Source organism: Macrosteles quadrilineatus, unplaced genomic scaffold (genome assembly GCF_028750875.1).
Source record: "Macrosteles quadrilineatus isolate MER2022 unplaced genomic scaffold, UCM_ALF_1.0 Scaffold_8__2_contigs__length_117827958, whole genome shotgun sequence".
In the NCBI taxonomy this organism is placed as follows: Eukaryota; Metazoa; Arthropoda; class Insecta; order Hemiptera; family Cicadellidae; genus Macrosteles; species Macrosteles quadrilineatus.
This window is the reverse complement of record NW_026542601.1, coordinates 25,921,362-25,935,359: the sequence shown is the minus strand read 5'-3', so window position 1 is coordinate 25,935,359 and position 13,998 is coordinate 25,921,362. Positions and strand designations below refer to the sequence as shown.

General features: G+C 35.2%; 1 protein-coding gene across 3 annotated transcripts in view; it reads right to left on the bottom strand.

Annotated features, from left to right (window-relative positions):
* The window catches only part of LOC129000710 (LIM/homeobox protein Lhx3), a 66,183-nt gene that overhangs the window by 26,979 nt on the left and 25,206 nt on the right, over positions 1 to 13,998 (bottom strand). The gene's annotated exons all lie outside the window — the stretch shown is intronic.

Genomic DNA, 13,998 nt, shown 5'->3' with positions numbered 1-13,998 from the left:
TAAGGGAAATGTTTGTCCTAGCGAAATAATTGTAATGGGAAATTGTGTGCATCTGCCCTAGTGTCTGTTTAGGGAAGAGTATGGAGATAATGGGGTGTTTGATTTTATGGGCCAAACACAGCTTTGGGAGGGCCGTTTGCTGGGTTTTAAATTATTTTTCCCAAAATTATATTTTTTATTTGTACAATTTTTCGCTGAAGATTTGTGTATGTAATCAACTTATTTCAGCAAATAAGACAAAATGCTGTAAATAAAATCACAACAAAAAGGTCAATAAGCCGATGAAAACCTAAACTAATAATGAATACGCTACAAACCACAGTCTTGAACAAATTCAATAAGATAACACACAATTTAGGTGTGTACGAAAAGTTCCAAGCATATATTGTACATAATATGACGTGACGTAAACATTACTTCAATTTCCTAACATGTAGGTCTCATGTATGTAGCATATATAATCAAAATGTTAGTCTAGAAGTTGGTAAAATGGTGTAAAACTAATTGAGGATTTTAATGAAAAGCTAGTTTTGGAGCTATGTACAGAATGTGAATGTATCGTTGTAAAAGTAGCCAATTGACAGGTCACTTATATTGGATGTACCTACTTCTGTATCACACCAAATTGTATCTATTTCCTTTTACAGTATAAATTCAAATGCTTAATCTTGAGTCAAATAAGCGTCTACAGTGTAAACAGCCAACCAGGTAAATATTGGGCCACTTGTCAAACAATATAATCATAGTGTACTATTCAGCTGATAAAATGACATCGTCATCAAATTATCCAGGCCCATAAATCCGTGGCTTAGTCAGCCGGAGTATGACACAAGTGTAGAATGAATTGATAATGATAATGATATTCTGTCTTTTCGAGGTCTAAACCCATAGATTATACATATTTAAGGCTTACGAAGTGCTAATTAACGCAAAGAATGTATTGTAGCCTTACGAACTGCCAACAAACAAAATATATCTTAGCCTTACCAATAGTGCTAACGCACTCGTATTATGGCCTTACGAAGTGCTAACGCTAACACAAAACATATCTAGCGTTACGAAGTGCTAACGCATACAATATGTTCTAGCCTCACGAAGTGCTAACGCATAAAATATATTCTAGCCTTACGAAGTGCTAACGCATAGCATATATTCTAGCTTTACGAAGTGCTAACGTATAACATATTTTAGCCTTACCGAGTGCTAACGCATAACATATATTCTAGCCTCACGAAGTGCTAACGCGCAAAATATATTCTAGCCTTACGAAGTGCTAACGCATAGCATATATTCTAGCTTTACGAAGTGCTACCGCATAACATATTTTAGCCTTACCGAGTGCTAACGCATAAAATATATTCTAGCCTTACAAAGTGCTAACGCAAAAAATATATTCTAGCCTTACGAAGTGCTAGTGCACATAATGCAATCTAACCTATCGAAGTGCTAACGAATAACATTCTAGCCTCACGAAGTGCTAACGCATAACACATATTCTAGCCTTACGAAGTGCTAACGCATAACATATATTTTAGGCTTACGTAGTGCTAACGCACAAAATACAATCTAGCCTTACAAAGTGCTAACGTATACACACCGACAAATCACCAGGTCCGCATTTGTGGAAACTATGTTTGGGAATGAAACGGCCGGGAGATTAAAATTTAAAATTCATGCGGTTTGCTTTTCATTTCTTTCAGTTCAAATACAACTTGCTCCTCGGGGAAATCACGCTTCAGCAAATTAGCATTGCGTGCAGCTTGATACAATCAGAGGTGAAGCCAGGTAACAAATACAATGGTAGGTATTTATACCATTCTGTAGTTGGTTAACTATACTTTTGGGTCAAAATGTAGAGTATTTTGTATACTATATAATTTAAAGCAAGCAAATTAAAATTGTTGTCATCCATTTTAGAAAATGTTTTAGTAAACGAGGTATTATATACTTAGGATTTGTGCTATCTACTGCATTTAGTGTTTTGCAGACTTTATGATTTTTTTTCAATAAAAGTTCAAACTTGAAATATTAAATTGGTGTACAATCTTTGTAATGGACGTGGAGACCGGAAAGTTGCAAATGTTATTAGTGTTAGAGTATAATTATTAATCACTATAGCATGATGTAAAACTCACTGTTTGTCAATTATTGTAGTAATGATTTAACCTCAAAGTTTAAAGCATGTACTGTAAAAACTGTGATTTTGCCATAAATAAATACATATTGGTTAAATAGTTTTGCCATGTATTGTTTTTAGGTTGGGATAATATGATAGCAACACCATTGAGAAATTTAGGCTACTTGCACGTGAATTTAAATTTTTAGCTTAATAACTCGAATATTTTAAAGGCTATATCAGGGTCTATAAAATAAAACAAACCCTAACAATAAATAAATAGTTGGGACAGATTGAAATGCTGCTACGTAAAATGACACGTGGACGAAATAAAACTTTAGGAGGCACGTGTGTTTCCTACATACAATTCAATATTTAGGTAACCCACTCAGACCTAATAGAGTGCAACGTATAAATATTTAATGTATCATATTGGTTCAATGTAATAGTTTGTTTATTGTTTGTACGGCTAAAGAATAACACCATTTGCACTTATGTGTACAAACAACTTTTACAAATGAATACAAACGCTAGACAACACCAATGAATGATAATGAATGAACTGTTAATTAAATAACGAATTACTCACTATGCAGTTTGCACTCACTATATTTACGGCCAATAATTACTACTTGTTTACAAGAATACAAACTGTTGTTTCTCGTAGTGTTTGCTTTTAATCATACTTACTCCAGTGTGTGTTTAACTCATTCTACTACAATAGACTGGAATCTGCGTTTGTCCACTAGGCAAAATAAACAACCATCGTTGTTTAGGCTATCTTTTCATTCCATGTACTTAATGAAATAAATTATTTGGTATTTATGCAGTTTTATCTAAATGATTTTAGAATAAGTATTTATTGGTTTTATTAGTTTGTTCGATATAGATTTTCTAAGTACTCAACCTTAAGTGGTAAGAAAAGTTTATCATGTGTTGCTTTAAAATCCTTAGTGGTTGATAATAAATAATATAATTGTAAAGCGATTGAAATTGTTTAATGCAACGATTTGTTTTTCAATCGAAAAAACAGGTTTATATACTTTATCCTCAAAAAAACTTTATTCTCCACTACCAAATACAAATTTTAGAATTAAACTTCGATTCTATAGGTATCTGGAAAATGTATCTAATCTTTATTCCATTTTCTCCATTTTCTAAGACTGAAAATTTTACAACGAATGAATCCATGTAAAATTTAGATTGCTTTATAGGTATTCTGTCTCAGAACTTTTTTCCACATGTGCCATTGGCAATTACCAATTTTAGACTTTTGCTTCCATTTCTGTTAGATTTGAAAACTTTAATCTGTAGCCAAGCTAATCTAAAACTTTTTCTTCCAACATTACGAAAGATGTTCCGGGACCAACTTGATGTACTTTACCAACTTGTAAAGTATTAAAGTAAAGTATACTTTAATACTTTACCTTTGAAATAGCGAACATTTGAATGTAGGTATTTTGAGCCAAGTATGAATGGATGGAGATGAGTATAGGATGAGTGACGCAATCTTGTAGTCTTATTAGTGACTAAGACCGACACATTCCTTAGACACAGCTGTTAATTAATTAAATCTCACTAAAAGCCACCCTGACTATTCCTAACATTCTTCACCCCTATCAAACTCTTTGCCGAATTGAAAAATCCGAACAGTATCCTGACCGGACAAAAATTGATAGCCTAATTCAAATTCAACACTCAACTTAGTAGCCACTTGCTGTTAGGGTGGTGGCTTTACTCGCTCATTCGGGTGATTTAATGCGAACCGGGGAGGGCTTAAAATGATTTGTCGTCTGCTACAATGCCACTTTGCACCCCCTCCCACCCTGGCACCCTGGCCATGAATAGTAATGTAGACAATGACACAGAATGTTAAACTCGAGCCTTTACCATACACTTTTATACCGAGTGAAATGATTAAGTCAAACCGGTAGAACCGAGACTTGTTTGCATTACTTGTAATGCTTACAGCAAATTGAGTGGAGCGAATGGAAAAGGATGCTGATACCATTGATTATACATCTCTCAAGATTCTCCTTTGAAAAAAACAGACCGTCAATGTTTCAAAATTTCATTCTACGCTCAAAGATGTAAATTATGAATCTCAATTGCACATGACGTGTTTTAGAAGCTATAGTTTTAAAGTTGGTTTTCCATTCACCTGAATCAGTTGGTCTCAATGTCTGTAGAAATAGCAAAATCCAAATAAATTGTTGATAATAATTTTTTAATTCATAATTAGTCCGGTGAAAAATGTTTCTTACGAACTTGCGTACTGATTTCGCGTCTGTAGCAACGTTTGCAAGGATGCCAGGAACACGGGTCAAGAAGTGTCACTGTAGTCCCTCATCTACTGTATCTGGCCTGCAACGTATCTGTAATGGAAACTGCAACGTCTCCGAAACGTCAGCATTATAGCACTTTTAGCTCAGCTCGGCCACACGCCCCAGCCCAGAATACGATTACAGTACTGTAGTATGAAATAATTATACGGGGATTATCGCGTTAAGATTTTGGATTTTTACGAAATATATAACGCAACACAACTTACTACGTTACTACTTACTAAAATATTAAGACAACAGTTAGAACACTCGTAATATTCCCAAAGATAGATTTGGCTTATTTCATTTACTGTAGTTTACATTAATTAACTTTATATTTGACGTAGCTCGGTAGCACAAGAGGTTATAGTGGTTACCTGGTAAAAGGTCGTCAGTTCGATTCTGAGAAAGTCAGAAAACAGTAGAGTGGTTCGAATAATAATAATGGTTACTATATAAATAAATAAATAAAAAATAAAATAATAAATAAATAATAATAATAAACTCATATCTCCTTACTCTATAATAAATGCCCCTGACTAGAGAACCAGCTGATTTTAGTCAGTAACAAAGATATAACGTCATTTAATTCTACTATCATTTATTTAAAACCCCTTATCTTTCACTCAACTTGACCTTACCATACAAACACACCCTGGTATGTCATCGCCTAATCAAATGCAATCTAGTATTTACAACGTTGTAACCTCTTTAACAGGTTCTGCTACACTTTGAGAAAATATTCTATGGAAAAATAAAGCATATGTTTCCCAAACACATTAATCCATTGCAGAACGTTCAAACATAAAAAATCAACCCTTGGTAAACCAGTTAAGATTACAAATCCTCAAAATGCCCTCCAAGTTTCCAAGGCTCAGTACCATTTCCCAGGTGATCGTAGAGTCGGCGAAAGTAAAAGCCGACTTAATTATGCATCCTTTGCCGAGATTAGAGGCTAATAGAGCTGTTAGAAGGTGCGGCGGGCGCGCTAAAATATTAACGCCCATAGAAAAGTGTCGCCGGGCCAAATGGGCGGCTAATCCTCATGCATAAGGGATGGGCACTTACCCTTCCTCCCCACGTTAATGGCTACTGTGTCACTTTACGTGCTTTATACGATGTAGTAACACTTCGGCCCAGTAACATTTCGGCCAAACTCAAATTTCATAGAAAAACAGTATCACTTCGTCCCACTCGCTTTTACAGATGATTAAATAAGCTAATGGAGTAACATTTCGACCCGACGAAAAATTGACAAGGGTTGAGGAACGCAGTTCAGGTAGTAAGAGGTACATAACCTGTATACTTTGCAACCACCCTCTGGTGGAATGTCGCCCAACCGTCACTCCTTGCATCCTCTGACCTCACATGACGGAGAATCGGTGGAATCTTACCTTACCTTACCTAACCTAACCTAACCTAACCTAACCTGTCAAATATTTTGTTGGGACGAAGTGTTACTAGTGGGCAGGTAGAGAGTTGGACCGTAGGCCACATCTGAGGGTTTCGGGCCGAAATGTTACTGGGCCGAAGTGTTACTTGGGCCGAAGTGTTACGACACGCTTTATACACCATACACCATACCAGCAATGGGTGGTTTAGGGTAAATGTGTACACAAGGTTGTTTGAAACGGTTGAATGATACACCTTTAACATTACTAAGTTTAACATGATGATGATACATTTTTTACACGTGCAACATGGAATTTTTAGTAGGGTAAATTGAAGGACACTGCTTTTCATGGTTGTTCAAGTTATATTTAATTTTAAATTATTAATCTCCTAAAATAGAGATTGTGTTAGGCACAATGCATACATATATTTTGTAGGATAAATTTTTAATTAGGCTCTGCATTTATTTATTGTTATGAAAATAAGAAACTATCGAATATGTGTTTGATGCTAAAATTGTATACAGAGATTGGTAGTTTGAATTTAGAAACCCTTAAGATGAAAACTAAAAATTGACGTTTTACGTATGCTTGTGGATTGTAGAGACACATTTCCTCGAGAGAACAACTTAAAGGGGAAAGAGTTAGATTAGAAGAAATAAATATTTTTAAATGTTCATCAGATTCAGTTTATAAGTGAATACGCGTGGTCTTCCAGTGGTCAAAAACTCGACCAAAAATATTTAATGTACATGCTTCTCTATTTTCATCCCAAGCTGTAAATAAAACATGTGATTGGAATTTCTTCAATTTGTTTTGATTTTCTGTTTATATTTCGTTGTTAATTCGTCACCAACATGGCAACCCACAAGGCCCATGTAATTTTCTTAAAATTAAAATTAATTTGTTGTGCTTATTTTTTATCCTATTTCAATTTAAAAAAGGATTCTGCACACCTACAGTAAAATATTTTTCTAACAGATTCGTAGATTTTCCATGTGATGCACACGAGCTGAGAAAAAGGTTTTAAAGAAACATGCTTGCCAATCTATATATATAAAAGGAAAAACCCTCACTGACTCACTGACTCACTCATCACTAATTCTCCCACTTCCCATGTACCTAGAAAGCTGAAATTCAGTACACCGATTCTTTGGGCATTAAATGGGAAAACTAAGCTGTTTTTATTCTGATCGGACTCTCGGGCTCCGCCCCAGTGGCTCTGGAGTTTCTCATGTTAACCTTATGAGTACCCATATTTAAATTGAATTAATAAATCTTAACAGCTGTTCCAATTAAACAAGTTACTTCTGTTCTATGATGTTCAATAGCATTAAAGTTACAAGTATTACCAACAGGGTGCAGCACTATTATTTTTTTTAATTTATGACAACAGCCAATTTGCAACCAAAAGGTGAGTGAGCGTAGCGAACGAACTTCAACCAGGACGTGATTGAGCCATGCGAACGAGCTTACTTATGAAGTTAAACGGGGCAAAGCCCGCGGGTACAGCTAGTTAATATATATAATAAAAGGCAAAGCCCTCACTGACTCACTGACTGACTGACTCACTCACTCACTCATCACTAATTCTCTTACTTCCCATTTACCTAGGAGGCTGAAATTTGGTACACTGATTCTTTAGACATTAAATAGGAAAACTAAGCTGTTTTTATTCCGATCGGACTCTCGGGCTCCGCCCCAGTGGCTCTGGGGTTTCCCATATTAACCTTATGAGTACTCATATTGAAATGGAATTAATGAATCTTTACAGTTGTTTTAATTAAACAAGTTGGTTCTGTTTTATTATGTTCAATAGCATTAAAGTTACAAGGATTAAAAAAATTGAAAGTTCTGGGAGACAGTATTTAATTTTAGGTCAGTATAAATTTCGCTATTATGCAAAACTGACTGATGGGACATTTTCTTGGAGATGTTGTACCAAAGATTGCAACAGTTGGGTTAAAACGGATAGTGATAAAACCCAAATAAAATCATCCTTTTAATTGTTTGTATTCTAAGACAACTTCCCTTGTATACATTCATTAGTAGATCTATGGTATGATATAGTCGAGTCATTGAGAGTGTTTTTGACAAATGAAAGTACGACTGTACAGTCTGCTAGTCAGGGGTGCGATCCCGACTGAGTGAGCATGCACAATAGAGCACCAAGCACCATCTGTGCTACTAGGGGACATGACTACTGCGTACTGCAGGTAGCGCACAATACCACTTGTCCGACGTCTGTCAACCTTTTATTTCGGTCCGATTGTCCCTTTATTCCTTTTGTTTGCCGACTCCAAATAGTAAACAAAGCTATGGTCCAATGGTTATAGTTTGTAAACACAAGATGGTTATTAATTTTTTTTATGGGTAGTAAAATTTCATAAATTTACGGTGTTTGCTGACACTATCGATAACCTCACCTGAGAGCGGGTTAAGGAGATGAATTTGAGTTTTGAATTTTAAAAACAGAGTTAGTTTTTGTTCATAATGTATTTTGGCTAATTGAAAATTAATGCTGATAAACATTATTTTCGTTTCAGAAAATCAGTAAAATATAAAAAACAAAGGTAAATATAAAATAAACACATAATTATGATATCACAAAAATCATTGTAGACTAAGCGTAGAGGATTTGTGAGATGATCTTCTATTGCTAGGAAAATAATTTTAACAATACGGATACTGGATAGAAAACTGAACACATTATAAAAGTAGTCATTTAAGTTATCAAAAGCTTTGAATCATCCCCTTAGAAAAAACAACAAAAAACAGTAACTGAACATGACTGTGTTGTAAGACTTTTGTATTAATTACAAGTCAGATAATATTGTGGATTTTTCTTCCTTAATTTAACTTTACTATTAAATATTTATGTTTGACATGTTTCATGTGTACGAGATGCTGTATGAGATTGATATGTCCGACCAACACTGTGTACATCTCCGGACATAGTGATGTTTCTTCAACGTGTCTCCTCCATCGATGTATAGCGGTCTCCTCTTGTCTCCTTCCAAGACTTGGCACAATAACGACAACAACAACGCAGGACCATTGCAATTGTCTGGACTCCGATGACGTCATCATAGTATCGGATTGTAAACGCACACACGAAACACCTCTGATTGGTTTCAAATAAACTGTCAATCAGTATTTTAATAGCGAATTCTATTGAATTGATAAAATATTAATAATAATCTAGCCACAGCAAACCTGCAACTTGAGTGGATTTTTCATAATTTTGTCTAGATTTATTCCCTTTTTAAATTGTATTAAGGTGTGTTTTATTTAAATGTAAATGCCTTTCATTGAAATTAATATAATTGCCAAATTTGATCAAAATATTTTTATGAACAGTGAAACTTTGACAGTTGATTTATTCTCCATAGACCAGAATACAATAAGACAATTTTTATTCTCATATTTTTCGCTTCAATATACACAATTATTTGCTTTTAAGATACTTAGATACTGTATTAAGGTCATATTAACTAACATTTTACGACTTCTAAGCGGATTATACAGAGAAATCTGAAGAGCATCCCCGAAAGGCACGCTAACGCCCAACGCACACAACCATAAGTCAGCATTAGACAACACGAGGGCGGACTTGTAAGTTGATTACGTTCCCGCCAGAACGGTGGTCGCGTGGCGGGAGATAGGTCACGTGACTACCAGCTGGGACAGCCTTTATTCAATCAGCTGATCGGCCGCCGAGGCCTTAGAGATGTCTCTGATGTGGGGTTTCGCCGTCAAAACGAGATTGAATGAGTTGGGGCTTTTCGGCGTCAATCAATATTGAAGTTGAAAATCGATCATTGCAATCGTAATGGTGAGAGTAAGACATTTTTGCAAAAAAAAAAAACAAAAACATCTATATCGTGGTATCTGGGAAGCTCATTGCCTTTGTTGCCTGTCTGACAACCAGAAAGAAGGTATAATCCTAAAAACGTCAGTAGCAATTTAATGGTATAAAACTGCTGGACCTAGCTTTCCTTGATCATTGAGGTTTTAATGTATGGCCATGGCCGAATAAACAGCTGATCTCAGGCTAGAATAGTGCATCGCAAATCATCTCATTCTTCCCACAGCCATTTTCCAATAATATGTTTGTTAAACACAGCTGGATGCCCATATAATAAAAGTAACATAGGTAGGGGTTGGTTCAGGTTTCGACATTGAAAACAGTTAATACAAAGTTAAAAGTAGTTAAAAGTGTTTACTAATTCTATATTACCGTGGAGATCCTTTGTCCAATACCCATGTTGAGAATGTGAGCAGTTTTATAGTTTTGGAAATTTTAATACATTATCAATTATCAATTATCAATTATTTAAGATGGGGACGCCACTATCCGTTATACAAATTTTCGAGCGACAAACGTCATTTCAACCTACTGAATGTTCAACTGTGGTATTAATTTTCATGAAAGTGCATTTTACACCCTTTATAAGTATGACATTATAATGAGCAATATATCCTATGAATTAACGAATGTTGAATTTTAAACTCACCCAAAAAGTGATAATCAACCCCATACAGTTTAGAACTTACAAAACACTAATTTACACACAATTCAACGCAGGGAAAATTCAGCAAAAACCTTACACCTTCTTCCCCTTCCACCCTAATGGAAGTTTAACGAGTGTTTTCAACGTGGGAACTCGATTGTGTGTAAAATAACAGACTTATTTGATTTTACCCGCGAGCGCGCGCTACCCGGCTCTGGTTTCGGCTCCCATGGTTATCATTTTTAATCATCTCCCTCCTCGGCCACGCGCACCCCTCATCATATTTCATACATAAACTGTTTATATTATTTTTTGCCCCAAACATCTTGCCCCATATTAAAGTATTTAGCGAGGGGCGTGCGCGTGGCGAGGCGAGGCCCGCCCTCAGTGGCAACAACATTGTAAGCTTTGTGAATAATTACACAGAAGAGCTGTAATCGCCGGAGTCGAGTGTAATCTCGGTGTTCGTCCTATTACAATGCAGATCTTTGTGGAGTGTATTATAATGATTTAGTACTCGTGTATGTACTGTTTTGGATATCGAAAATGTTATAGTGAAAATAAATTAAGAGTGCTGTTTTTGAGTTTTTAAGCCAATGCCATTATTATAAGCTAAGTACGCTTGTACATTTAAGTGACGGTTACAAAGATATAAACCCTAACCACAATTTCGATAGTAGTTATCTATTCAGAAATTAAAATAAACGGGAATTGCATACAAAAAATACATGAAAATAACACGTGGAATTTATACAGCAATGGCGTTATTTTTTAAGCGGTTGTCATTAATTTTATATCCGTGATTTATACGGTTAGCTATTAATACAGTACAATGGCTTGCAGCGAAAACTACTACTCTAGTGCCCTAATAAGATATTATTTCCAGGCTCTTGTTTGTTTGATTTTACTTTATTGGAATTTGTTACATTTTTTATATAAAATCGTCCAGACCCTGGTATAGATAATGTCTTGCATCGATCTTTTGTTAGACAGTATTATTAATTTATAGCTAAGACGACAACAATTGGCATCTGGTTCCAAGATGATCTTGCTAGGAATAGAAACGGCTAGCTTCTTTTTTGCAATACGTAATAGTAGCCTACTATACATGTATATGCTACCCAGATAATTGGTGTTAACAACTAACTTGTTCTTGAATATTGTTTGACTACATTACTGTGAAGTACCAAAATACTGCGTTAATATTGTTATCATGCATACTTATTACTTATGATACCTTACCTCGTTACATATAGCTTTTATCTACGACAGTTTTTTTTAAGTAGCCGTTTCAGTTCAGTTCTTAGAATCGAAAAGTTTCACATAACAGCATAGTTTTACTCATAACATAACAACACGGGTAACGGGCCAATGAGGTTCAAGGATTGAGAGAAAACAAGTAAAATTATTGTAATGTTTCTAACTTCAACTTATCAGCTGTTTAGGCCAATTTAATTGTTGATTGGTGCAATTAGTGTTTGGTACAATGTTTCGTTGCATCACTGTCAGTGGCAATTAAATGTTATAAACGAAAACATAACCTCTCTTAGAAGTTGTGAGTAGTGATTTTCAGTAATTAAAACACTGTCGTTTCATAAAGTTTAGTGTACGATAGTCGCGTAAATAACCGACACTCGTATAAATTTTCTACTCGTGTCTTCACGCAATCGTTGCATAAACTACTATAACCTTACGAGTTTACACCATCGTTCAAAAGCCCTTTATTTCGTATTTCGGCAACGATTCCTTCAACATTTAAAATAGTTTTCCAAAACCAAAAATATTTCTACTTACCCTTTTATTCCATGGCTGACATATGGTAGTAATTATAAACAGTCAAATCACTGTTAACCACGTGGTGGTCAGTTTTTGACTACGTGACCACAAGCGTGACCAGACCGGGTCACGTTCACCCTTCCGTGACCTGGTCACACTTCCGCGCCACATGTCATCCTCCTTGCCCGCCAGTCTATGTTATTGCCGATTCATTGTCACTTTCATTCCGTGTCCAAAAACAGATTGCACGGATTTTTTACTTGAAAAAAAATGTTCGAAAACTGAGACAAAGGTGATGGGGTTATATCTGTGAATATGTGAAAATCTTAGGCAATTAAGGGTAGTCCCATTCCCATGTTAAAGTGGTATAGGTTTTAAAAATGTATCCAGTATTGTTTCCAGTTATTAGACTTATTAACTTCGTTGAATTTAGAGAACGTTGATTTAGGCCTACATGATTTATATATGTCGAACCTATGTTTTATACATGGTCGAAGCAAGCCAAATTATTTACGAACCAAACTGAAGCAAAACTTGTAATCAACTATAGCATCTTTCGTGTCACACAAATAAGCAAAGTAACAATAATTAAAAGTGAAGGTAATACTACCAAGGTTAAGTTAGGTTGGGTTATACTGAATTTGGATTACCCAAAAATCGTTATTTTCGGCACTATTTTTTACGACTTTGCAAACCTGGTTTTCTGGATGAAAACGGCATTTGCCGAAAATGTGACCGAAAGAAAAATTGTTTTAAATGACCTAAATAATAAGAAAAACAAAAAAGGAAAAAACATTTTTCAAGCGCACAAAATTGTTGATTTCTAGCGCTTTTCGCGAAGTTCAAACGCGATTTTAAGGGTGAAGTAGTCGTTTCCCCCAAAAGTTCCAAAGTAAAAAGTGCTTAAAATAGCCTAATTTTGGTAGATAATATAAACAATGCAATATAACATAAGTAGTAAGTTACCAGTATTACCAAAGTGAACATCGAACTATAGAATATCTATGAGTATTGAGAACTTTTATAACAAACTTTTTGAATAAAGAAAATAATGAAATAACACACTCCCTAGCAGTAACAGGAAAAAATGTATCACCCTACGACAATATAGTGCATAATAACATGATTTAAAAAAAAAACAAATAATCAAACACCTATTATTCAATCAGCTATACGTTCTAGTTTGAAATGGAAAAGAATTTGGGTTTTATGGTGGTTCAGTGGTCATCTATAAGCTGTTACAGCTATATAGATTGAATGTATCCAAAAGTCAATGGTAAGCATTTAATGACGCATGAACTGCAAAATAGACTTCGAATAACAGATAGTAAGGATTGCAACAGTACATACAAGAGAAGAGATGTTATTTCTCTTGACTAGCAGTCCTGTTATCATACTCACCTCACAGACACTATAGTAACCTCTAGTACGACATTTAATACTTTTCATTGAAATGGCGACCATACAAAGTCAAGTTTAAGCCATGTATGAATGGAGATGAGTGTAGGTGCTTATGTAGAGAAAACATTTTAGACCCTAGCTACTAACGGTAGCAAATTATCTACGAGTACATATGAGGTATCGGGGCTGTAGCCCCGATGAGGTATACTGGCGCTGTCCTTACCTGTTTGGTATTTTTCCGTCTACTGATCTTAACCTAACCTCAACATATCGTTATAAAGCATCATTGATAGCCGGATAGCAAATGGAATCATCATACGTCACTTTCATCGTTAAGAGATCACACGAATATGGTTAGATAAAAAAAATACTAGTGTAATCAGACAACATTGCATCAACCCTAGACCATTTCCATGTGGTCTCGCTGCATTATCTATACCAACCAGTGACGTCATTAGATCACGTGGGATTAAAGC